Source organism: Alligator mississippiensis, chromosome 5 (genome assembly GCF_030867095.1).
Source record: "Alligator mississippiensis isolate rAllMis1 chromosome 5, rAllMis1, whole genome shotgun sequence".
Taxonomy (NCBI): Eukaryota; Metazoa; Chordata; order Crocodylia; family Alligatoridae; genus Alligator; species Alligator mississippiensis.
This window is the reverse complement of record NC_081828.1, coordinates 101,921,350-101,945,822: the sequence shown is the minus strand read 5'-3', so window position 1 is coordinate 101,945,822 and position 24,473 is coordinate 101,921,350.

Here is a 24,473-nt window from a genome sequence, read left to right as displayed (position 1 = left end):
GAGGGAGGCTCCCCTTTGAATGCCCTGTTCTCCTGGGCCTAGGTATGCAGCTCCAACCACCCCTGTACTGCATCCCAAGCCTCACTGATGTTTCTAACAGCTGTGCTCTGCTCCGGCCTGAGGCCAGGTCCAACTCAGAACAGTGTTAGGTGTCTTGTGTTCTGCCCCATTACGGGCCACACTTGTACCACCTCCCTCTCACTGAGGTCTCTCTCACTCCACTGAGTCTCACATGGTCTCGCTCATACTGACCCTTTTTGGGGCCACTCTCATAGCACCCCTCCTTTTTCCTGGGGCCACACTCACCCTGGCCTCACCTGGAGGGTCCTTGAGCTTGTTTCCCTGCACTTCCCAGACAGCAAGCATGCAGCCTCTTGGGCCTCTCCTGCAGCCCTCAGCTGAGTGTGCTGGGCAGTTTGCAGAACACTGGACTAACTGCCTCTGGTCTCTCACCCAGCTGCTCTCAAATCAGGGGCTCCTACCTCACCCTGTTGTTTACTTGTTGCTCTTCCTCAGCTGCCTCACCCAATTGGCCTCCAGCCCACCTGTGGCCTCAGGTGTCTGAAGGCTTACCTGGACCCACGTTGGACCCCATGCTGACAGGACCTACTCTCAAGCCCCCTGCTCACTCGGGGATCCACTTCATGCCCCTTCCTCACAGGGTGAAAGGTGCTAAGCCCCCCCCCCCCCCCCCGCATTCACAGGGCCTCAGTACTACCCCTCTCAACTAATCCCTCTCTTTGGGGCCTCCCAACTGCCCCTCTGGTGCAGGCAGCCAGGTGTCCCTCTGCACCCTGCTCTGCACCTCTGCCTCCACTGAAGCACATACTCCACCCCTAGGCTGGGGCCTGGGGTCAAACACCCCTGCAGGCTCAGATGCCACTCATCAGCATGCCTGGCCCAGCACTCTCACTCTCTTGGGTCCTGTACCTGACACAGGCTTAGGTGGCCACAGCCATGCCTGGACCCACTATCTACTCTCCAGGGTCTTGTACTGCACAAGGGCTCAGGTATCACACTGGGGTCTGCCTAGCCCTCTACTGCCACTGATGATAAATAACCCACCTGAAGTCAGGGGCTGGGGTTACGGTGCCCCTCCTCACCTTTCACTGGGGAGGTAACTAGCCTGGCATTTTCTGGGGTCTTCCACACCACTAGGAGCCCCATCAGACCACCCTTCCCCAGCAGGGTGCAGTTTTAGGTCAAGCCCAGGACCAAGAGCCTCCCCCAAAAGCTCCTGCCCTTACCTTCTTGTATTATCAGAGCAGCAGCTCCACTGATGTTGAGATGTTGTTTCCTCAGTGCCAGGCAGCAGACTACTGACTCCAGCCCTGTTAGCCTCTTCTTAAAATGACTGCTCATCAGAGCTGGGGCCACACCTGCCGGTTGCCGCGTCACGCTCTTAAAGTGGCAGATACCCAAATGTGCTCTGCCAAACAGTACAAAACTATTTTCTTTTACTGTTATTGTATCATTTAAAGACTAGCAGATCATATATTTGTAATGCTTTTAGTTTGATAGAAGAAGTTTTGGCTCTGTTGTGAGCTTGCAAAACCACAGTTTCACCATTTTCACTTATGTATTTTACTATGGGTATATCCATATTGTGTATGGATATATGAAACTATATACATACACAATCATTGTGTATTCTATGAAACTATTATGCACAGGGTACTTGAGTCCCTGTCCATTTATTGCCTTACTATTAAAGAGTGGATAAGCACTGTTCTTAAGTACACTATTCATGTATCCTGTCACATGGGAGGTAAGATGACACATTCTGTAGACATAGATTCCCTCCTCCCCCTACTGTTGCACCCATATAACTGAGCATAACTTGGTCTAAGGAATGTCCAAATTAAATAATTTCATTTCAGGCAACATCCCTATACACATGATCAGTGTTCTAAGTAGCTGGACAGCAAGGTAAATAATAATCAGATTTTCCCTTATTAATAAAAGAAAAAGTACTGTATTACCTCCTCAATGAGAATCCCTCCAAATTAAGTAATACTTAAAACTGTCTCGGCCGGGAAGAACCGACCGAGGGAAACGCTGGTTAATTAAGCGAACATCAGGCAGGCTGGTGGATGGAGAGGCGAGACAGCGTATTGGTTGGAAAAAAAGCTTTTACTTACGCCGCTGGTGGCTGCGACGCAGGCTGTAAAGGCTGCTTGCGTAGTTGCAACGAGTTGCTCCAACTGGCAAAAACCCGAGCCAGTGAGTCCACAAACGAACCGGGCATGCAGGGAAAGGGTATATCTGGGATAAGCGTTTGGCGACGGGGAGAAAAATCGATAGTTGATCAGGCTATCGATTCACTCTGCCACAAGTCAGGAATTCTTTTAAGTCACTCTGCAGCGTGCTCAAAGTTCTCCGACTTGGGCGGAAGTCGCGCGGGTTTTTATATGGCTAGTGAGCCAATTACTAGCTGTCAAGTAGGAATAATTTAGAATCAGCCAATAATGGGGTGCGAATTTACATACAAATGGCGGGAAACTTTTTGCACCGGAGTTTCCTCTTTGCAGCAGGAAATTCTACCGTGTAAAGAAGCTCTAATGTGGCGGGAAAATTCCAATGTGCCAAGGCACTAAAAATCATTGGGTTATGACAAAAACAAAGAGGGGGTAAACCATATGTGCCTTGATGAGCTAAATAAAATCTATTGAAACATATATCCAAATCCTGTCTTTAAGAAATGTCTTTAGAAATATGTCCTGGCTGTCTCTCATCCTCTTTTTTTCCTTAAGACTGATAGCTCAGCAAATAATAATGATACCTGTATAGATCCCCAGATATTTCCAAAATGTGTCAGGGGATTTTTCAAATCACACAAGTGTCAGGACATCACATGTGTGTAAATGAATTATGAAGTCTGAATATAAATTAGCAACAAAAAGTTTAAAAAAAAAACCCTGTGTATATTAGCTGGCTTTCATAGCATCCTGGGAATTAATAATTATCCATACTGTATGTCACCATACTGGCCATAGCCATCAGCCAGCAAAAGTAAAGAAGCAAGAAATATTTCCTTAACAAGAAATGACAAAAGCCAATAATGAAAATGTTGTAATAATCTCTAATGTAGTGACCATTTTGGTATCCAAGACTAAGGTATGTTACAAGCATTCTAAAGTTCATGGCTATGTCAACTGTAACCAGATGATGAAAAATATTTCCATTCTACTCAAAACGATTGCTGAAGTCAAAGTGCACAGATAACTAGTGTGCACTTTTTGGTCCTATACATTATTCAGATTTTTGCTATTAATGTCAGTAGTGGATTTCCTTATTATGAAAGAGTATGTTTTTCTATGCTTCTCATTGCCATCTCAGAAAACAGATAATAAAGTGAACCACATGTCATCATTGCTAGGATATTCATAGCTCTCAGACAAAATATTCTTATTGGTTAGGTCCATTCTAGAGAATCACTGGGGTAAAGCAATTTCTGCTGGAAAACAATCCCTAGAGCCTGGAGACACAACATAGGCCTAGTTAAAACATTTAACCACACTGTATCAATCTCCTTCACATTAAAATCATACCATACTCTGGACTTCACTAGAGCTATTTTAGACCCTTTCACTACCTACCTGTACTTCAAGTCATTGAAGAGTATGAGGACAGTCTCCGTAAGGCCACCAGTGCCACTACTGCAAAGGTCAACAGTGAAAGATCAAGCCAGTTCATGAGAAAATGCTTAATTCAGTTCATCACAGATATGACTAAAGTAGGTAGGTTTACTGACAGAAATTCTACAGTGGCTGACAGATTCATTCCACCCAGCATTTTGCTGAAAGGTGCATATTGGCAACTACCAATTGTTCAGGGAGATGGTTTTATCCAAGTGACAAAGAATTGTTTACCTAGTAAAAAGTATGTAGGGGAAACCAAACTTATAATTTGTCAAGTCCTATTCTTCCTATACCTGACCCCTGCCACCTGTCCCTCTTCTGTGCCTTCCCTGTTCCTTCCCCATGCCACTTAACTTTTGCTGCTCTGCTGCAACTCCAAGGCAGTCAGCAGCAGAAGCAGTGGCTCCAACCTGGCTTCACCCTGCCTGGCCAGGGAGAAAGAGACGCAGAAGCTCTGGGCCTGGCTAGGTCATGGCTAGAACCAGAGCAGAAGGTAAGCAGTGGGGTAGAGAGGGGGGAGACAGATGGGATAGTCTCCCCCAAGCTGCACACCATGGGTGCATCCACACATGCAAGCACGTGTGGTGACCTTGTGGCTGCCTATAAGTTCATCACGGGGGCACAGAAGGGAATTGGTGAGGTTTTATTCACCAAGGTACCCCAGGGGGTTACAAGAAATAATGGCCTCAAGCTAGCAGAGAGCAGATTTAGACTAGACATTAGGAAGAACTTCTTCACAGTTAGAGTGGCCAAGGTCTGGAATGGGCTCCCAAGGGAGGTGGTACTCTCCTCTACCCTGAGGGTCTTCAAGAGGGGGCTAGATAGGCATCTAGCTGGGGTCATCTAGACCCAGCACTCTTTCCTGCCTATACAGGGGGTCGGACTCGATGATCTATTGAGGTCCCTTCCGACCCTAGCATCTATGAATCTATGAATCTATGTGTGCTTGCAGCAGCTCAAATAGAAATGGTGCAAATCTTTGCCTCAGCACACATGCTTGGACATGCACTTTGTTGTGGAGAAAATTGTGCCACTTAGGGCAAAATAACCCTGCCTGGCTCCTCCCAAATATGCAGCCAGGGGGAGCTAGAGCCCAGGGCCAGCACCCATGCTGTCCCCAACAGTATAAAAACCTTCCCTGTCCTGGCCCCATCGGTATAAAAATCTGCACTGGCAAGTATCTCAGGGCTACTTGCTCTCAGGAGCTTCTGGGGCCCAGCCAATTGGCACCTAGGGACACTATCCCTTGTGCCAGCTGGACTGCTGAAGCAGCCCTGAGAGTTCCCTGCACCCTCTACCCACTGCAGCAGTCTGGCAGTGGGGGCTGCTGCCTGGTTGTGACCTGCTGCACAACCTCCAGACCCAGATGGGGACTGAACAGCCAGTAGAGGCATCTGCCCCTCTGGGCCAGCTTCCAGTGGCCTCTGTCTACAGGGTTGACCTTTGTGGGGCAGTACTGCCATGTGTACCCCTGCCAGGCCATTTGGGTAGCTATCACCCAGAAGATATTCCCAGTGTGGTGTCCTACTTCGAACTGTCAAAGCATGTTCTCCTGGCCTCAGTTGGCCAGGAGGTCAGGCACCTTCAGCTGGATCCAAGATGCCAGCTCTGAGCAGGCAGGGTCCTGCCACTGGCCTCCCTAGCAGGAATTCTGGTGTTCCTATTGGAAAACTGAAAAATCCCTGATAAAAAAAATCCCAAAGTCACTCTGTTAAATACCCTGAAATCCATGTTCCTCCACGATTAAAACAAAAGGCCACTATATATATATATATATAGAGAGAGAGAGAGAGAGAGAGAGGGTGAGAGACGGAGAGACAGCGATCAGTTGGGCATGTTTTATTGATATATGTACAGTGTTAAAGCAATTTGGATGCCTACCAGGGTCTCTATCATCATAATAAAATGAATTCTGAATACCTATATGCTTTAATGCCCCCCACAGGGGCTACAGCCCCCCAACAGGGATTACACCCTCTCCACAGGGGTAACAGCACACCCAACGGGGGCCAAATAGCCCCTGCAGGAGCTACCACCCCCCTGCAGGGCTCACATGCCCCATCCCAGCCCCTGAATTGCTGCCTCACCTGGCCCCATCCTCCACCGGCTCCCACAGCTCCCCCAATGGCTGCCCCACCCATCCTCACCCCCCCACCCCGCAGACCCCCCCAATGGCTGCCCTGATTGGCCCCATCCCCCACCTACACCCTCAGCCCCCCATGACTGCCCCCCCCAACTGCAGGCACTGGCACTTTAAAAAAGGGTGGGGGGAAGCCTCTATTCACTGAGCAGGGGCTGTGTGGGCTCCGGGGCCTCCTGGCAAGGACCCCCCCCCGGGCAACACAGGTTAGCACAGGGCAGCAGAGTCCAGGCTAGGGCTGCTGGGGCTGTCACCCTGCCCCATACTGTATGGATAGGGCCCAAGTGACTCAGATGAAAGCTAGAACTGCCAGTAAATGCCAGGGCAGGGTTGGCAGGGTTTGTTTATTGTGGGGATGCTGGGGGGGGCAGGGATCAGGAGCCTCAGTGGGGCTGGTGAGGGCTGGGGCTGAGAAGGGCAGGAATCAGGGGGCTTGGGAGGAGGCAGGGGGTGAGGCTGGGTGGGGAAGGGATTGGGGGGGCTGGGGGAGCTGGCTGGAGATGGGGCTGGGTAGGGAAGGGATGGGGGGCTCAAAAGGCAGGTGGGGGCAGGGCCAGGCAGAGAAGGGATCAGGGGGCTGGGGGAGTGAGCATGCCCAGCGGGGGTCCCCCCATAGTCCCTTCCCCCCTACTTCAGCCCCCCAACTCCTTACTTACTAGCACTGGAACCCTGCTGCTGGCACACTGCCTGCATGGGAAGGCACCATGCTTCAGCAGCAGGATGAGAGCCAACCACAGAGATGCTCTAGCAGCCAGAGCATCTCTGTGGAGGACCCAGCCTCTGGATGCCTTAGGGCATGGTCTGGGACCAGGGCCATGCCATGCTTTATTTAGCTCCATTTTTTTTTTTTTACCCCTGGATATCCAGGGGTCTAATTTTTCCCCCATGCTGCAAACTTGCAGTGAGGGAAACCTTTTCCTGGTCCTGCACTGTTCTGACTCTTGCAGCGTCTCAAAGGGGTTTGAGATGCTGCAAGAGGCATGTGTGGGCTTGTCTGGATGTACCCCAATGTGCCCAAATCCTGCCCACCATGTGGTATTCCCCACACTCCCCTGACTGCAAGCCCCTTACTCTGGCCACATGCACAACCTCACCCCAGGAAAGACAATGGTTCAACTCCAGGTTAAGCTCAAAGCTGGGAGCCGAAGCCAGACTGAGTTGCTCCAGACTGATATTTGAATCCAAGATGATACTTCCTTCTCCCCTCCCAATGTTGTTTTGGAAAAAATACCTCATCTTAGATTCAAGGAAATACGGTAGCCCTAACATTACCAGAGACCAATAAATACATTGATCCATGCTGGCTGCTTTTGTGTGAGCCATTCTTGTAGTATCACTTAAATAGATTTACTCTAAGAATACCCTTGTGGTATCATCATTCTTTATCCTAAATTCAGTTTAACATGTATTCATTATTCATGTTTTATAGAGTGCTACTAAATCTCCTTTGTTCTTTGTTTGGGGCCATTTCAGCACAGTTAGGGAGCCCAATAAGACAATCAGTACAGTTCCCCCACACACATTAAATACATCTTTCCATGTAGATTGTACATGCTTATACTATGATTAATATATATTTTAAAATTAGGGGCAGAGATAGAAGTACAAGAGAAATGAAGAATGTACATACCCATTCTTTCATCTAGTCTGTATGGCCTCTTTCCTTTTGGGGTTACTGCAAATGCAGATTCCACACAGATTGACCTTGCCTCTGATTGTTGATATTTGTCTGGTAATTGCAGCTGTAAAAATAGTCTTGGTTTCACAAGGAGCCATGAAAAAAGGATGCAAGTGCAAAAGTTGTGAACTAAATCGGTATTCTTCTGTCAACAGGAAGTCACACCATCTGAGCACATCACTTAGTGCTGAGATGCAAACCAGCAGAGCAACACATCAGAGCAATGCTTCTCTGCAAGCCTTGAGTTATCAGGTAAGAAATTTGCAAGCTTAGCTAAATTACATGACATGTCAAACTTTCAGGAGTTTGCCTGGAGGTTGATCAGAGAACCCTTGATTCCAGTAGAGTGTTAGGAAATCCACAGGAGGTGCTGAGAAAACATCTCCCTTTATTATGGTGTAATAAAATCCAGAAAAAGCTGTTGTACAGGGCTTTTTGTTTTCCATTTAGATCTCCTAGAAGTCACAAAATCCATTCCTTTTCAAAAGGGAAACCACTGGAATTCAGTAGATGTGGCAAGATCAACCCAAAGAACATCCCAGAGATCTTAACATTTTATGTATCCTCCCTTTACCATCTTCTAACCTCAAATGTGCTGTGTGAAGACAAATGAACATCTGTGAAACACTGTTAAAAATTAATAAATTATGTCTTTACAATGGAGTTTGAATAATGAGCAATAACTAAGGACTGGGGACTCTCATTGAGCAACAACAACAAAATATTGAATAGTTCCTCATTAAATTGAACAGTGCCTGTTCTTTGCAGAGAATGAGACAAGTCTTGCAGAAAAAGTGTATCCTTTCATGCAATTATAGACCATTATAACATCCCTTAATGCATACAAAGAGTCACAGTAAAATTGCACAAGCAACTTTCATTCTGACATGTCTGAATTTTTGAGCACTCAATTTAGCAACCTCATTAATGTTTTGTCAACATAGCTTTGGGTGCATGATTACCCCGCTTTCTAAATGCAAACTGAACAAACAAAAATTTCATCATTTGGCTTCAATAATTAGGTCCACATGGGTCATTTGCAAGGCTGGAACCTTTTAATTCAATACACTGCCTTCTGCCATCAGAGAAACCAGAGTGCCTGAATGTAGTAGTAGGTTGAACCCTCAGTGTGAATCAGCCCTAGATAAGGATAAGACCCATACTTTTCCAGTGGGCTTCACAGATACCATCCAGCAAAGGAACAGAAGTCAGGGTTCTTGGATGCCATTTTGGACACCAGAAGGAAATGTGCTCTAGTAAATAGATTCTTGCACATTTGCCCTAAACCTCTAACCTTATCCTTGTGCCACCTGGTCTCTTCCTTACCTTGGCTCTGTGTCAAATCCAACACTTGTCACTGAGCTAGTCAGTCTCTACTCTTCACATTTTTGATCCAAATGCCAACCTCCTTCCATAGTCAGTCCTAATCATCCCCTTGAGTTTGCTGTCCAAGTCTCAATCTTTCTCTTTTCATTGCCAGTCTTCCTCTCTTTCCTTATATAATGCTAATTCTCTTCCCCCAACCTCTGTGTGATCCATCTCTCCCCAGTCCAGCTCCCAAAGGCTTCCAGTCCCCGACTCTCTCACTTGGGTCCAAATTCAGTCTGTTATTTTATACCCCCTCTCCCCAATTCCTTATCTCCTATATCATTGTTCACTCTGACCCAGGCTCCAGTTATCAATTTCCTCCATACTAGTCCCTGTATCATGCTGTCTCCCTATCTACACCTCTTCCTTCTTTTTACTCCAGCTTTTATCCCCATTGCATTTGAGTTACAGGATCAAGAGAGACTCCCTGCTCTCAGTTCAGGTGCCTGGGCCTACCCCTGGTCAAAGCAAAGCAACAGTTACAAGGTTTGTCTTTCTGAGCCACTGTAGCCCTAGTCTGGAGCACATACAGTCATTTTGTAAGGATGACATATGAGAAATGTGATCATAGGGAGGAGCTCTGCAGGTGGTGAGTGCAATGCCTGACCAGCACTAGGAAGGGTGAGAAGTTGAAGCATGCTCAGTGAAGATTGACTTTCTGGAGACAAGATCTTTGTTTCTAAGTAAATGCTGACTGAGCATGTGCAAACAGTACCCTCCCCACATCCACCACCCACTGCCATCCCCGACACTTAAAATTTGGAAAAAGTTCATTTTTATGGGAACGGCAAAAGGACACCCTTGACTCAAAACTAGTCCCTTGTCAAATTTCTGATTCCTGCTTCAAAGCATATAGCTGCTGCAGTTTTTTTTTGTTTGTTTGTCTTCTTTGAAAAAGGGTCTCAAAACTATTGTTTTTATCAGATGGGGAACACAATGCATCATGCTCTAACCTCATTCTTAGAAAATAGTGAAATATTTCAGATGAAACAAAACTATACACATACACACATGAGAAAGGCACCCAAACCAAAAAACGTTAACTAAAATATTTCATGTTCTGCACAGTTACAAAGAATTGGAAATAGGCCTTTAATGGCAAACATTGGACAACCTCTCACAGTACAGGATTTTGTTAATTAAAATTTGTAAGCAATAAGGGGCCCTTTGGGCATCAGAGCCAGGTAAGCAATAAGGGGTCCTTTGGGCATCAGAGCTGGGGGCAACAAAGGCGCCAGTCACAGGGCTCAAGTGCCTATACACTAATGCTAGGAGCATGGGGAGAAAGAAGGATGAACTAGCACTCCTGCTTGCAGAAAACACCTACGACTTAGTAGGGCTAACAGAAACCTGGTGGGATTCTTCCCACGACTGGGCGGTACACATTGAGGGTTATAAACTGTACAGAAAGGATAGAGTGGGGAAGAGAGGGGGAGGTGTGGCGTGCTATGTCGATGAGCGATATACATCGACTCTTATCAAAACAGAATCGGAGGAGGAGAAAGTAGAAGGATTGTGGGTTAGGTTACATGGAGGTCGAGGAGAAAGGAATTTGGTGGTAGGGGTCTGCTATAGACCCCCACACCATGGGGAAGAACTAGATTTGGGGCTCCTGAGGCAGCTCTCAGAGACCATAAAAACTAGGGAGGGGGTAGTCATAGGGGACCTAAACTACCCAGACATCTGCTGGGAGACGCAGACAGCAAAGTCCCACCGTTCATGCAGGTTCCTATCCTGTGTACAGGACCTCCATCTGACGCAGGAGGTACATGGTCCCACTAGGGGGAATGCCTTACTGGACCTGGTATTAGCAATGGGGGATGACATGGTAGGAGACCTACAGATCGGTGGTCACCTGGGGGACAGTGATCACTAAATAATAGAATTCACCATAAGACATCGAGTGGGTAAGGTAACTAGTAGGGTGAAAGTGCTAGACTTTAGGAAAGCTGACTTCAATGAACTCAGGCATTTAGTCAAGGACGCACTGCAGAGTAAGAGTTTTAAAGAGTTGGGAGCCCAGGAAGGGTGGCTGTGCCTTAAGGAAATGATCCTTCGGGCACAGAGGGAAACGATCCCAATGCAGGGGGAAAGGGGCCAAGAGGCTTCCTTGGCTGACCAGAGAAATCCAGAGCAGTCTATGGGCTAAAAGGGGGCCATATAAAAAGTGGAAATGGGGAGAGATTACTAAAGAGGAGTATACCTCCTCTGCTCACGCTTGTAGGGAGGCAGTTAGACAGGCCAAAGCTACCATGGAGCTGAGGATGGCATCCCAAGTTAAGGATAACAAAAAATTGTTTTTTAGATATATAGGGAGTAAAAGGAAGGTCCAGGATGGAATAGGACTCCTACTAGATGGGCATAAGCAATTGGTGACGGACAGGGGGGAAAAGGCTGAACTCCTCAATGAGTTATTTGCCTCAGTCTTCCTAAGCAAGGGGCAAGACAAGGCTCTCACTGGGATTGTAGAGAGGCAGCAGCAAGATGCCAGACTACCAAGTGTAGACCCTGAGATGATACAGAGGCACTTGGAGGAACTGGATGCGTTTAAGTCGGCAGGCCCGGATGACCTCCATCCAAGGGTACTGAAGGCACTGGCTGACATCATTGCGCAGCCACTGGCGGGAATATTTGAACGCTCATGGCACACGGGCCAGGTCCTGGAGGACTGGAAAAGGGTCAATGTGGTCCCCATTTTCAAGAAGGGGAGGAAGGAAAACCCAGGCAACTATAGGCCAGTCAGTCTCACCTCCATCCTAGGCAAGTTCTTTGAAAAAATTATCAAGGCTCACATTTGCGAGAGCCCAGCAGGAAAAATTACGCTGAGGGGAAACCAGCACAGGTTCGTAGCAGGTAGATCATGCCTGACTAATCTAGTCTCTTTCTATGACCAGGTTACAAAGCACCTGGATGCCGGAGTAGGGGTTGATGTTGTTTACTTGGACTTCAGGAAGGCCTTCGATACGGTATCCCACCCCATACTGGTGAACAAGTTAAGAGGCTATGACTTAGATGACTACACAGTCCGGTGGGTGGTGAATTGGCTAGAGGGTCGTACCCAGAGAGTCGTGGTCGATGGGTCGGTATCGACCTGGAAGGGTGCGGGCAGTGGGGTCCCGCAGGGCTCGGTCCTTGGACCGATATTCTTCAATGTCTTCATCAGCAACTTGGACGAGGGAGTGAAGTGTACTCTGTCCAAGTTTGTAGATGATACAAAACTGTGGGGAGAAGTGGACACACCGGAAGGCAGGGAGCAACTACAAGCAGACGTGGACAGGTTGGACATATGGGTGGAAAACAACAGAATGCAATTCAACAAGGAGAAATGCAAAGTGCTGCACCTAGGGAGGAAAAATGTCCAGCATACCTACTGCCTAGGAAATTACCTGCTTGGAAGCACGGAAGCGGAAAGGGATCTTGGAGTCCTAGTGGACTCCAAGATGAACATGAGTCGTCAGTGTGACGAAGTCATCAGGAAAGCTAATGTCACTTTATCGTCCATCAGCAGATACATGACGAAAAGAACCAAGGAAGTGATACTTCCCCTCTATCAGGTGCTGGTCACACCGCAGTTGGAATACTGCGTGCAATTTTGGGGGATTGGTTGATTCCAGATCCTAGCCACCCTGACTGTGAAGTAGTGCCTTCTAATGTCTGGTTTAAACCTACTCTCTAGCAACTTATGGCTGTTATTCCTTGTTACTCCAGGAGGCGCTCGGGGGAACAAGGTCTCTCCCAAACCCCGCTGGTCCCTCCTAGTAAGTGTATAGATGGCCACCAGGTCCCCACTCAGCCTTCTCTTGCAAAGGCTGAACAGGTTAAGGTCCCGTAGCCTCTCCTCATAGGGTCTGCCCTGCTTTCCCCAGATCATGCAAGTGGCCCTCCTTTTGACCCTCTCAGTGCTGTCCACGTCCCTCCTGAAGTGCGGCACCCAGAACTGGATGTAGTATCCCAGCTGCAGCCCGACCAGTGTTGCATAGAGGGGGAGGATCGCCTCCTTGGCCCTGCTTGTGATACATCTGTAGATGCAGGACAAGGTACAGTTAGCCCTACTGACCATGTTCTTGCATTGTCGGCCCATGTTCATCTTGGAGGCAATAATGACTCCAAGATCTCTTTCTGCCACCGTGCGTTCAAGAAGGGAGTTTCCCAGCTTATAAGTGTGCTGCTGGTTCCTACTGCCCAAGTGCAGCACCCTGCACTTGTCAGTATTGAATTCTATGCTATTTTCATTTGCCCACCCCTGTAACCTGTCCAGATCCTGCTGTAATCTGTCCTTCCCTTCTAGTGTGCCCACCTCACCCCAAATCTTGGTGTCATCTGCAAATTTAAACAGGCTGTTCTTCACCCCATCATCCAAGTCGCTAATAAAGAAATTGAATAGTGAGGGCCCAAGGACTAAGCCCTTGGGGGACCCCACTGCACAATTCCCTCCAGGTCGAAAATGACCTGTCCACCACCACTCTCTGAGTGCGACCCTTCAGCCAATTTGCAATCCATCTGACTATGTAGTTATCAATGCCACAGTCACCTAGCTTTTTAATGAGAATGGGGTGGGAGACAGTGTCAAAGGCCTTCCTGAAGCCCAGAAAGACTACAGCCATCGTAACACCTGCATCCAATGATTTTGTGACCTGATCATAGAAGGCAATCAGGTTGGTCTGACAGGACCTGCCCCTAATGAAACCATGCTTGTTGCCCTTGAGCATCATCCCCACTGCTGGCCCATCACTGATGTGCTCCTTGATAATCCTGCTTTTATGAAACAGGATGCACCTGAATCAGTGAGATCTCAGTTTGATTCCTTACAGGTTTTGTATTTCAAGTATACAGAACATGTATGCACCAAATCAGATGGGCAAAATTGTGAAAAATAAATTGTGTTAGAGTAATTCAAAATGTAATTTACTATACAAAAAGCTATAGAAAGGTACTTATATAGTCCCTTCATTCTCATCTTATCAGCTGGTTTCATTGTATGCATCTGTCTAGACCTATAATACGTATTGTACACATACAACTTCTCTATTTTATTCTGCTCAAGATTCTTTATCTATGTAGATCTCATTCCAAAATGGTCACATTTAAGTTGTCACAGCTAATGAAGTCTATTGCAGAGTTCCCACATAACTGTCCTTGATTGTGAGAAATCGGTTTCTTAAACAACTCTATCCCATAATAAGAAGCACAACAAATCAAAACATCTATTAAAAGATCGTGTGGCAATAAGGTTGTAAGTGGAACTAATCCTACAGTTTCATGTTCTGACAACTACCAGTAATATCAAAAGGGAATATTGTGCCCCCCAGGAACTCATTCAAAACTCAGCTAAAAATATTGCATGTGGGAAAACAGCTGAGTTTTACAAACAGGAGGAAAGGCAAGAGCAGAAAGTAAAGTGTGTGTGATCTCTGTCTGCAATCAAAAGAGGTATATATGCTGCATTAGGTAGCTCTTCCTCTAAGTTGTGCACATACACTTCAACGTCTTATTTTCAGTGGGAAACAGAGGAACCAAGAAGCTGTAAGCCTGTCACTATTTGGTTAGGACACAATGGTCTTCCTGGCAGCCCATTGACTCATGCATCCCACAAAGTTAAATTTGTGGCCCCCAGGCTCCTACTGGCTGCTATTGTCCCCATTTCTCTGGCTGCAATAGCAGGCAGGACCTTCAAGATCCCTCCCTATCCTCCAGCTTTTGCTTACTGCCCCCAACCTGGCATCATGGAGCTGTGCACTGCAGTTCAGGGTGCCAGCAGAGCCCACAGCCCACCGGCGAAGCATAGGGTGTGCATGTGGGTGCACATAGACAACCTGAGCGTGGCGGTGCACCACCTACAAAAAGGCACTGCTGACACTGTTGGTGGCACCTGCAGGCAGTCAGCGCTCATCACCCTCCCCCAACCTTCACCACCAACACTGTTGGTGGTGTCTGTGGATGGTCAGTGATTGCTATTGGCCACTGCTGCCTGCAGCATCTGTGGATGGTTGCCAACCCCTGGTCGGTGCTTGCCACCCCGCCCCCGCCGACAGTGCCAGCGGCATCTGCAGGAGCTCCCTGCTTGCCGCCACCATGCTCCCACTGCTACCAGTGCCACCATGTTCCCTCAGCTGCCGGGGGTATGCATCGTTCATGCCACAGCTTTTGGTGCTCATTAGGACTGTGCAAAGTGGCACTGTTCTGTTTCAACTTCCGTTTTGACGTTTCAATAGAACACTGTTTCATTTCAAATTTTGATTTGATTTGATTTGAAACCGCTGTTCTGTTTCATTTTGTTGAAACAGTTTTGCTGTTTTGATGCTGTTTTGAAGTTTTGCCCACCCATAGGCTATAATGGGGAAGGACAAAACAGCTTATAACTTCGTAATTTCTTGCCTGATTCAAATAAGACTTGTAAGGCTGGTAGCCCCTTCTGAGGCCATAAAGTCTACAGAGTTTCAAGGAGATAGATGTAGGGGTTTCTGGGAAACTGCACCTCAGACTGCTGACAGGCAAAACTCGTGACATGGGTGATTGTGCGACTGTGTCTGTGTTAGGTCACAGCGGCGTGGAAACTGCAGGCCTGCTAGGCCCTGCTGCAGCCATGAAGCCTGCTAGCTATCAGGTAGATAGATGCAGGGGGTTCTGGCTTCTGGGACCCTGCACCTCAGGCTGCTGACAGGCAAAACTTGTGACAAGGATGGGTGACACTGTGTGTGTGTGTTAAGGTGCACTCTCACTAGAGCTGGGGCCTCTACATGACACGGTAGTGTGTTCCAATGAGGTCTCCTCCTCCTCGACAGCCTCAGCCTGGTCCACCACTTGAAATAACAACATGTAAAATAATAACTTAGTGAGCAGCTGCACAGTAGTACCTGCAGCATCTCAGGCAGCCAAACTGTCACAGATACTTTCTTTTTATAGAAGAATTGAATAGAAGTACAGGTGTTGTGTTGGATGTATATGAATGATGTCTTACTTGTGCTCTGTGACGGGTTATGTTGTGTTTTCATGTTTATATGTTTACTATTTAAAAAAACCCTGAATAGTTAAAGCTTGCTAAGATATATTTCTCTATCAGGCTCAGTAAGCTCCTGCAGTTGATGTGTGTGTGTGCTGTTCCTGGATGGAAGGAATAGTAAAGAAGCCAGAAGCTCAATATAGTGGAATTTTGACGCACTACAACCTGCCAGACAACTGACTCCCCAGGTACCTCTTCACTTTTACCTGTGCTGCTACATCTGCCTTCCCCCCAGTCCACCCCACCCCAGCCTGTCCCTCACCCTGTAACACCTCCCTTTCCATTGTCACTAATTGGCCTTCTTGCCTGCATTGCATGCCAGCCTCTGGCTTCTTTACTATTCCTTCCATCCAGGAACAGCAGAAACATCAACTGCAAGTGCTTACTCAGCCTAACAAAGGGTTTTTCAACCTGAGGTCTGAGCTCACCTACAGCCTCACAACTCCACTGCAACAAGCAAGTCTCAAGCCTGTCAAAGACATTACAGGTCTAGGCTTTCCCTGGCCAGGACTCTGTGTAAGCGTATGGTAGCTGGAGGTTATGGTGCCTCCTACCCACCTTTCACCAGGTTTTAGCATTTACAGGGCTGCCACACTGCCAGCAGTCCCACCAGGCCTCCCTGACTCTGGTAGAGTGCAGTTTTAGTGGTCAAGCCCAGGAACTGTGGCCTCTTCCTTCCCCATAGCCCCAGCCTATACATCCAAGTTCATCCTGCATGGGAGCTCAGCAGGGACATGTTCTTCCCCTGCTGGCTGGTGATGCAGTGAGTACCACCTCCAGCTCTGACAGCAGGGCAGTTACTGATGTAAAAAAATCAAATGGAAATAGGTGTGGATGGAGTGAGGAGGGTTGCACTCACTCTGTCTGCACCTGGAGCGTGGGGAACCCCAGCAGTGGGAGGTTCACTTTGAGGAAAATCAGCTGCTCCACCAAACCAGGATCCAAGAAGGTGCAGTGGGGTGTCACTGCATCCCCAGCAATGCTGAACACCCTCTTACTTGGAACATTAGTCGGTGGACAGAACAGATGCTTGCGGGTAACTGTGGCCAGATCTGGCCACATCTGCTGTGGCTTACCCAGTAGGCCAAGGGGTCACACACTAGCACCTCCACAGCCTCAGCAAGATAGGCAGCCACCATGGCCTGAGTGCTACCTGCCTGATTGTGGGGTCTGGTGGCTCTAGACCCCACCATAGAAGCCATGCCCTTGGCCCACACTGGCAGTGCCTGTCATGGAGGAGGAGACTGGCTGGTGGATGGCATGCTAGCATGGGACAGTGGATCCCCCTGTTCCACATCACCCCACCTCCACCGTTCTGCCTCCCTGAATTTCTTCCCCAGCACCTCCATCCACTGAATCAGGGATTGGCTGCTGCATACGGTGCCCTTCACCCTCAGGTCACACATGGTGGCCAGCACATGGACGATAGTGGACCGCAAGCCATTTCCTGATGCCCTCCTTCAGCCACCTCACCAGTCTCTGTACATCTGGTGACAGTGGCATTCCCCAGCCAGGTACATTGATCTCCTGGAAGCTCTCCATTTCACTCTGAAGTTCCCTCACTATGGGGATCACTTGGCTAAGAAGGGCATCACCAGCACTGGGAGTCTCTGTGGCCTCAAGGAAGGTCTTGAGGACCACCAAGATCTGGGAGATCTTAACTCTGTTTTGTTAAGGGGGCCACTAATCCTAGTATCCCCAAGGAAGGCCATCTTATGGGTGGCCTTCTGTTGCTCCATCAGCCTTTCCAGAATCAGGCATGTGGACTTCCACTGATTCTCCACATCCTGCATGATTTTGTGCTGAGGGATGTTCAGCTCTATCTGTTTGTCCCACAGCCTCTTGTCTTCTGTGATGTTCTGGTGGAAGTAGCCAGCCACCTTCCTGCATTTTTAAATAAGCTTGTTGGTAGTGCTTCCACCATCACAAGCAGCCCTGTCCCCCTCCAACGCATCCTTGAGAATGAGGTGTATCATGAACTGCCTTGACCATATTGATCCCATTGTCGGTGACCATGAACCTGTGGGTGAGTTTGCCCTGCCCAGTGAGCCACCCCTGCACCAAGTGGTTCATGGTGCCCATGATCTCTGTTACCATGTGGGAATTATCCATCACCTTAGCTTGAAGGAGAGCCCACCGATGGCCTGAGTGACTTCACAAGTGCTCCATAAGGGAGAGGTAGGCCTGATTGCCACCCCGGCTGCTCCAGGAGTCCAAGGTGAAGTGTAAGGCCACCTGCAGATCTGCCTTGTGCAGCTCCTTCCTCAAGTACTCCCTGAATACCTCATACAGGGAGAGCCCAACCGTCCTGCTGAAGGTGGTGTGTGTAGGCACTTGGTAGGATGGGACCATGAGTGCCATGAGCCACCTGAACCCTGGCCACTCAACTAAGGAGAAGGCCTGGCCATTGAGAGCAGGCATCTCCCCAGTGCTCTGGGTGATCTCACTCACCCTTACAACACACCCAACTTTCTGTCCACCTTTCCCCCACTGTTCCAGGGTGGCCTGCCTCTGCTTCAGGGGGATGGGGGCTTTGGAGTGAAAGGGGGACTTGCCTTTGGGTATAATTCCACTAGTGCAAGACTGAGGAGCAAGGGAAATGGGGTGGTGCCTGTGGAGATGCATCAGAATCCCTGTGGTGCTCATATGTTTTGTTCCTTTACCCTGGCTGGTTTGGGCTCAGAAGTGCAGGCAGATCACATATGTGGGATTATCTGCCAGCTCAAAATAATCACAGACCACACTACCCACTTGCTTCTGGGGTGTGGGTTCATGTGTGGATGCTGCTGCACTTTCTGCCTCCTCAGCATGCAGAGGCACAGGAAGAGGAGGAGCAAACTCAGCTGAGCAACTTGCCTCCACCTCTACTTGGTCAACCTCCTCCAAAGTGCCTTCTGGGGAAGAAGACCTAGCTCTAAGGGAATCTTGATGTGTGTGAAGCAAAAACTCAGATGATTCCCCCTCCCTTCCCCAAAATTTCCCTTCCTAGGGCACTGAGATCCAGCTCCAGCTATTCCTCTGGCACTGGAAGGCCCAGCATGGGAAGTGAAATGGGGATGGAGTAGGGTGTCATGCTGGTGCTGGTGCTTGTTGTTGTCATCATGATGGTTGTGGTGGGGGGGGAGGGGGTTATGGCTGGTACTTGTGGAGGGAATGCTATCTCGGGCACAGGGAGTGGCACTGGTACTGCTCCCCTGGCTTTGCTGCTTGTGGAAGACTCATCCCTTCTAGCTGGAGGAAAGAGGCTGCATCTCAGTTGGGGGGGGGGGGGACTTACACCTCTCCCCATACCCCTTCTTTTGCCCCTCCCTGAAGGCTGGCCAGTGTAGCCACCTGCCTTTCCAGCACACTTCATCGTGTGTTTCATGTCTTCCTTTTCTACACCTATATAAATGTATTCATGTTCCTATATAAATTCAATAATGTAGGTGTGGTGCAAAGAGGAAATGTGTAAAAACAAATATAAAATGTGCCTTCCTTCCTATATAAATTAAATTCCATTGGTGGTGCAAGGAAGAAATGAATAAAAATAGAAAGAAAAGTGCCTTTCTTCCCATATCAATTCAATTCTGTTAGTAGTTGTGAAGAGGAGCTGGCTATAAATCAAATACTTACAACAGGAAATGAGAGCAAGCAGTGAGAAGAGAAGGTGGAGGGAGAGCACCACTACTGGAGCAGCTGTTCCATGAAGATAGAGCAGCCCCGGAAGGGGAGGGGAGGAGTGGTGCACCGAGGGAGTCAGAAGCGAGAGACAGCTCCATGGAAGAAAGCCCTAGAAGGCTGCTTGGGAAAGGAGAGTCCCTAGGACCAGTTCTGAGCATGGGAGGGAGCTCAACCAGTTCCTGTTGAGCCAGAAGTCGCCTGCTAAGTGGGTTCATAATTGAAAAAAAGACTCTGAACAATGAGGGGATGTCGGCTGAGTCAGCATTGAGGAAAGAAAAATGGCTGACTTCCAGGTTATTGTGAAAGCTGGGTTTATGGTTTTCTTTTATCATGAGTGGACATGAAGTGGAGCCAATCGGGCTCTAGATGGTTTGGTGGGAAAGCGAGTCTGAGTGACAGATTCCCCCCCCACCCTTAAAGGAACAGGTGTGCACACAGAGCTCTCACCCAGAGACAGGGCGATCTTTTAAGATAAAGTTAGAAATGAAGAAAACCGTAAAGATTCCTTGTTTAGTTAGAACTGTTAAGTTAAAAATTATACTAAATAGTATAGTACTTGAGAGTGGAGTTAGCCACAAATTTCCAAAGTTCAAATTATGATTTACCTGAACAGAGTGAGATAACTGCAGTCTGGCTAACTGTGGGGTGGTAATAGATGTAAAAAAATTAAGAAAATTGTTTAATTCAAATAAGACTGTAATTCAATCAATGACGTAAATTTTGGGGGCATCTGGAAGAGACACGAGAGATTGTAGCACAAGTAAATCCCCATGTAAACTGTTGGTGTCCGACTGTAGTTGAAAATAAGTAACACCTCCCGACTAATAACTTCATAAAAAAAATAATAATCAAGACATGGCAGGTGGGAGTCGGAATATACTGCAAGGGGCCCAAGACTGGGAAATTGCAGAAATAAAGGGCTGGGGTGAAACCCTTGAACATAAGCAGTACCACTACAGTGGTGCAAAGAAGAAATGTATAAAAACAAATAGAAATATGTCTTTCTGCCTATATACATTCTATAATGCATGCATGCATGCATATTATGTTGTAAAGCTTTAAATGTTATAGAAATAAAATATAAATGTATTTGCCTTTCTATATGAATTCTATAGTGTGATCCTATCCAATATAATTATAAAATTCAAAATAATAAATCAATTACTATAATAATAAAATAAAAGTGTCTAGAAGAAAGAAGCCAAAAAGGTATTCCAAAATCATTCTTGCTAGCCTAGCCTAGTAGGAAATCTGTCAAAAAATCAGAGCCTTCATTGTCTGACACTGAGCTGCTAGAACACACAGCTTGGTATAACTGACACCGAGGCAGGAAGCAGGGCAGTTCAAACAATGCTGACTTTTATGCTATTTTTCCATCCCTCCCCCAGAGCACTGGGATTGGAAGGGACCTCAGAGAAGGATGACAGTCACTGTCCAGCTACACAGTCAATATGAGATCAGTCCTTCCCCAATTTCCCCCTCCCTCTCCTTACTTTCTGTTTCCCTGCAGGCAAGCCTAGCTTGCTCAAAATGTTTCAAAAGTTTTGAAACGTTTTGACTGCCCTTGTTTTATTTTGAGGCTGTTCCAAAGCCCTCTGTTTCATTTTTATTTCACTGTTTTGAGCTTAAAATGAGTTAAAACAGCATCAAAACAAAACAGCCGGTGAAATGTTGTACAGCCCTAGTGCTCATGCAGTGTGATGCAGCTGGGGACCCCATGACATCCATGCAGCTTAGGGACCATAGTTCATGCTGATATGGCCAATGCAGCTTAGAAACTGGACAACCTCCATTTGAAAGACCAAAAAGAAGAAGATGAAGAATAAATTTTACCTGGTGTGAGATAGATGTGCTAAGAGAGGATTAGGTTGCAAGCCTGTGCAGTGGCAGTGCAAAATACTTTTCTTGATCAAGCTGGCCTGTGCTCCCCTGTGCTTTAACTCTGAAAGGGAAATGTGATTAGTTAGACTGATCTGGCCAGACAACTAGATTTCCCTAAGACTCCACCACATTTGATAAATACACTTCAGAGGAAGCCACTTTGCTCATCTGCTATGTGCCAGGAAAAATTATGCAGAGTAACATAGACACCATGGGTACATTCATACATGTAGGCATGTGCACTTGCAGCAGCTCAAATAGGAGTGACACAAATGCATGCCAGGAATTTTTGCCTCCGTGGACATGCCTGGACATGCACTTTCATCTCAGGCAAGTTGTGCCACTTGGGGCAAAATAACCCTGCCCAGCTTCTCCCAAATCTACAACCAGGGGGAGCTACAGCCTAAAGCCAAAACCTGTGCTGGACCCAGCAATATAAAAATGTGCCCTGGGGAGCAGCTTAGGGCTACTTGCCTTCAGAAGATTCTTGGAGAGGAGCCTCTGAGAGGAAGTTAGCCATGCCCCTTCCTGTCCCAGGCTGCTGCTGCTGGTTGCTGCAAGCTTGGTCTCAGAAGCTTCTGGGGAGAGGATAGCCAGGCCCTTTCCTGTCCCTGGCTACTGCTAGCTGCTGGCTTAGTCTCAGGGCTTTTGGTGTAAATTGGCCACGCTGCCTTGGGCTGCTGCTGCTGCTGTTGTTGCTGTCCCGTCCATGGTGGTGTCCTCTGCTGCATGCTGCTACCCCTCTCTTGTGGAGGGGCCCACTGCACTGCACCCCAGCACTGCATCCGAGGTTCTGTACCCCTGTTCCAGTCTGCTGCCCAGCCCACCACCAAGCCGCAATCAGAGAACAGCCTGGGAGGGAGCCTGCGCTGCCTGTTGTCCTCTCCCCCACCATCGCTGCCACAGCCTAACAGTGCCTTGCCTGCCCCAGCTGCCTTGGCAGGCCACCCCCACCTTCACCTCCACTTTCACCAGAAGCACACCCTGAGTGGCTGAACTGGACGGCTCCTACTATCACTGCTGCTGTTACTGCCATCCCCCTGCACCACACCTGCACTAGACAACTCCCTAATTCAATGATTGCTCTTAACCTTCCTCACAGATGTTTCACTGCATCTGATGCTGCTTTGTTTCCCTGCCTGCTGCCAAGTGCCTAACTGGAGGCCTGAGGGGCTTCTGCATAGATCTGCAACAAACAAAGACCCTCCACCACTCCAGCCATCTTTTACATCTGCCTCAGCAGCTTTCCCTGTGTGTTCTTGCCCTTGTATGGTAAGTCCTGTGGTCCACTCACCCTGCCCTGGTGTTTGTTGTGTGGCTGAGTAAGCCAGCTTGAGTCTCCCCAGTCAGTGAGTGAGTGAGTGAGTGAGTGAGTGAGTGAGTGAGTGAGTGAGTGAGTGAGTGAGTGAGTGAGTGAGAGAGAAAGAGAGAGAGAGAGAGAGAGAAAGTTCCCCCTCGCCCACATTCCCTAAGCATAGTCCTCCCAGCTTTTTTTCTGCAGGGATGTAGCTCAGTGAGTTTCATCCCCCTTCCCCCATATTTCCTCCACAACCTCAGCATGCCCCTATTAGATTCACCAGCCCCATGGGTACTGTTTTGGGTTTCTTTGTTGGTTTCCCCTCCCTGATGTGAAGCAATGGAAGGGCAGGAACCTTCTGGGTGGGGAAGATTCCTCCACAGAACTTCCTGCAGTCTCCACTTTGGAGGCAGATCCCAGCCAAGCCCCTAAGGGGATGCATGCCCCTGCACTCCCCACCCCAAAGACAGAGTTCAAATGATGTCCTCCAGGGGTAGAGAAGCCTGCAACCTCCACTGCAGGGGCAGGTGAGACACCAGCAGGGAGCCAGCAGGGCCAGGGGGTCTCCCCTGGCCAGGCCCCTCCCAGAGGAGTTCCCAAGCCCCTTTCCCTACCATCAGGGGCTGGGGACAAGGGCAGTGGGAAGGGCTCCACAGCTGGGGGAGGGAAGAGCAAGGGACCCACCCCCGAGCCTAGACCACCAGCACCTGAGGGTACCAGGTACACCACACCAACTAGTGCACTCACTCAGCCTGTCCCTGACCTTAGCCCCAGCCCCACCGATGAAGCCCCACAGTGGGGGAACCACAGCTATGCACAGGCAGCTGCAGGGCTACCCAGAGTTGCAGGGCCTGGAGTCTTCACTGCTGGCCCTTCCAGCGCAGATAGTGGGGTCCCCTTTCTGGCACTCACCCATAGGCATGGGGTGAAGTGCCAACTGCCCAGGTGGAAGACCCTGCATTTTGAGACCAGGGTGCAGGCCCTGGATCAGATACTGAGGGCCCCCCAAGACTGTGGCAGCCTCCTGCTTTCATGACAAGGGGGTCTTTTTCCATGCCTCAGAGGCCACCACAAAAAAGGTGGTGGAGAAGGGAATTGTGATGGAGGGTAAGTATGTCCCCCTCAAGCCCCTAGAAGAGTGGTTCTCAGCTCTGTCCCACCTTATATCTCCAATTGGGCCATGTTCCCCCATCTCCAAACCCTGGGGAGAGTTATCTCCCTGGTGGTGGCCCTCTCGCTGTGGTGACAAGGCCCCAACCTCTGCCGTCTGCGCTCATTCTGGCAGCAGGAGCATGGCTGGATGCCGAGGGCAGCCTCATAATTACTTTTCAGGGGGCCCTAGTGAGGATTTTCTATATGCTGGGGGACCTGTGGTGCTTCAAGTGCCATGCTCCAGGGCACTCACATCATGAGTACTCCATGGGTCAGGTGGGGAGAGTGTCTGCAGGTCCCACTGGCAAAAGGGGTGCCCCTACCACCTGCTCCCTTCCCCAGTCAGGCCCCCCTGGCACTCCAGCCACAACTACCAGCTCCCCCATGATCTCAGGGGACCCTGACCCCCAACCAAGTATGGCAGAGTCCCAAGGATGGGGGCAGTGACCAGGGAAGGAGAGGGAGAGGACCCCCCTGCTCCTGGCTATCCCTCTGCTGTAACTGCCCCGCCACCCCAACCCTCTCACCTTCTTTTGGAGCCTGTCCACCTGAGGACTGCCCCATGGTTGAGTGGGTGCAGGTCCTCTCCAGGCACAAAGCCAAGAGAAAGTCCCAGGCACAGCAGGAGCCCTCTGATGTAAAGGACCCCCTCC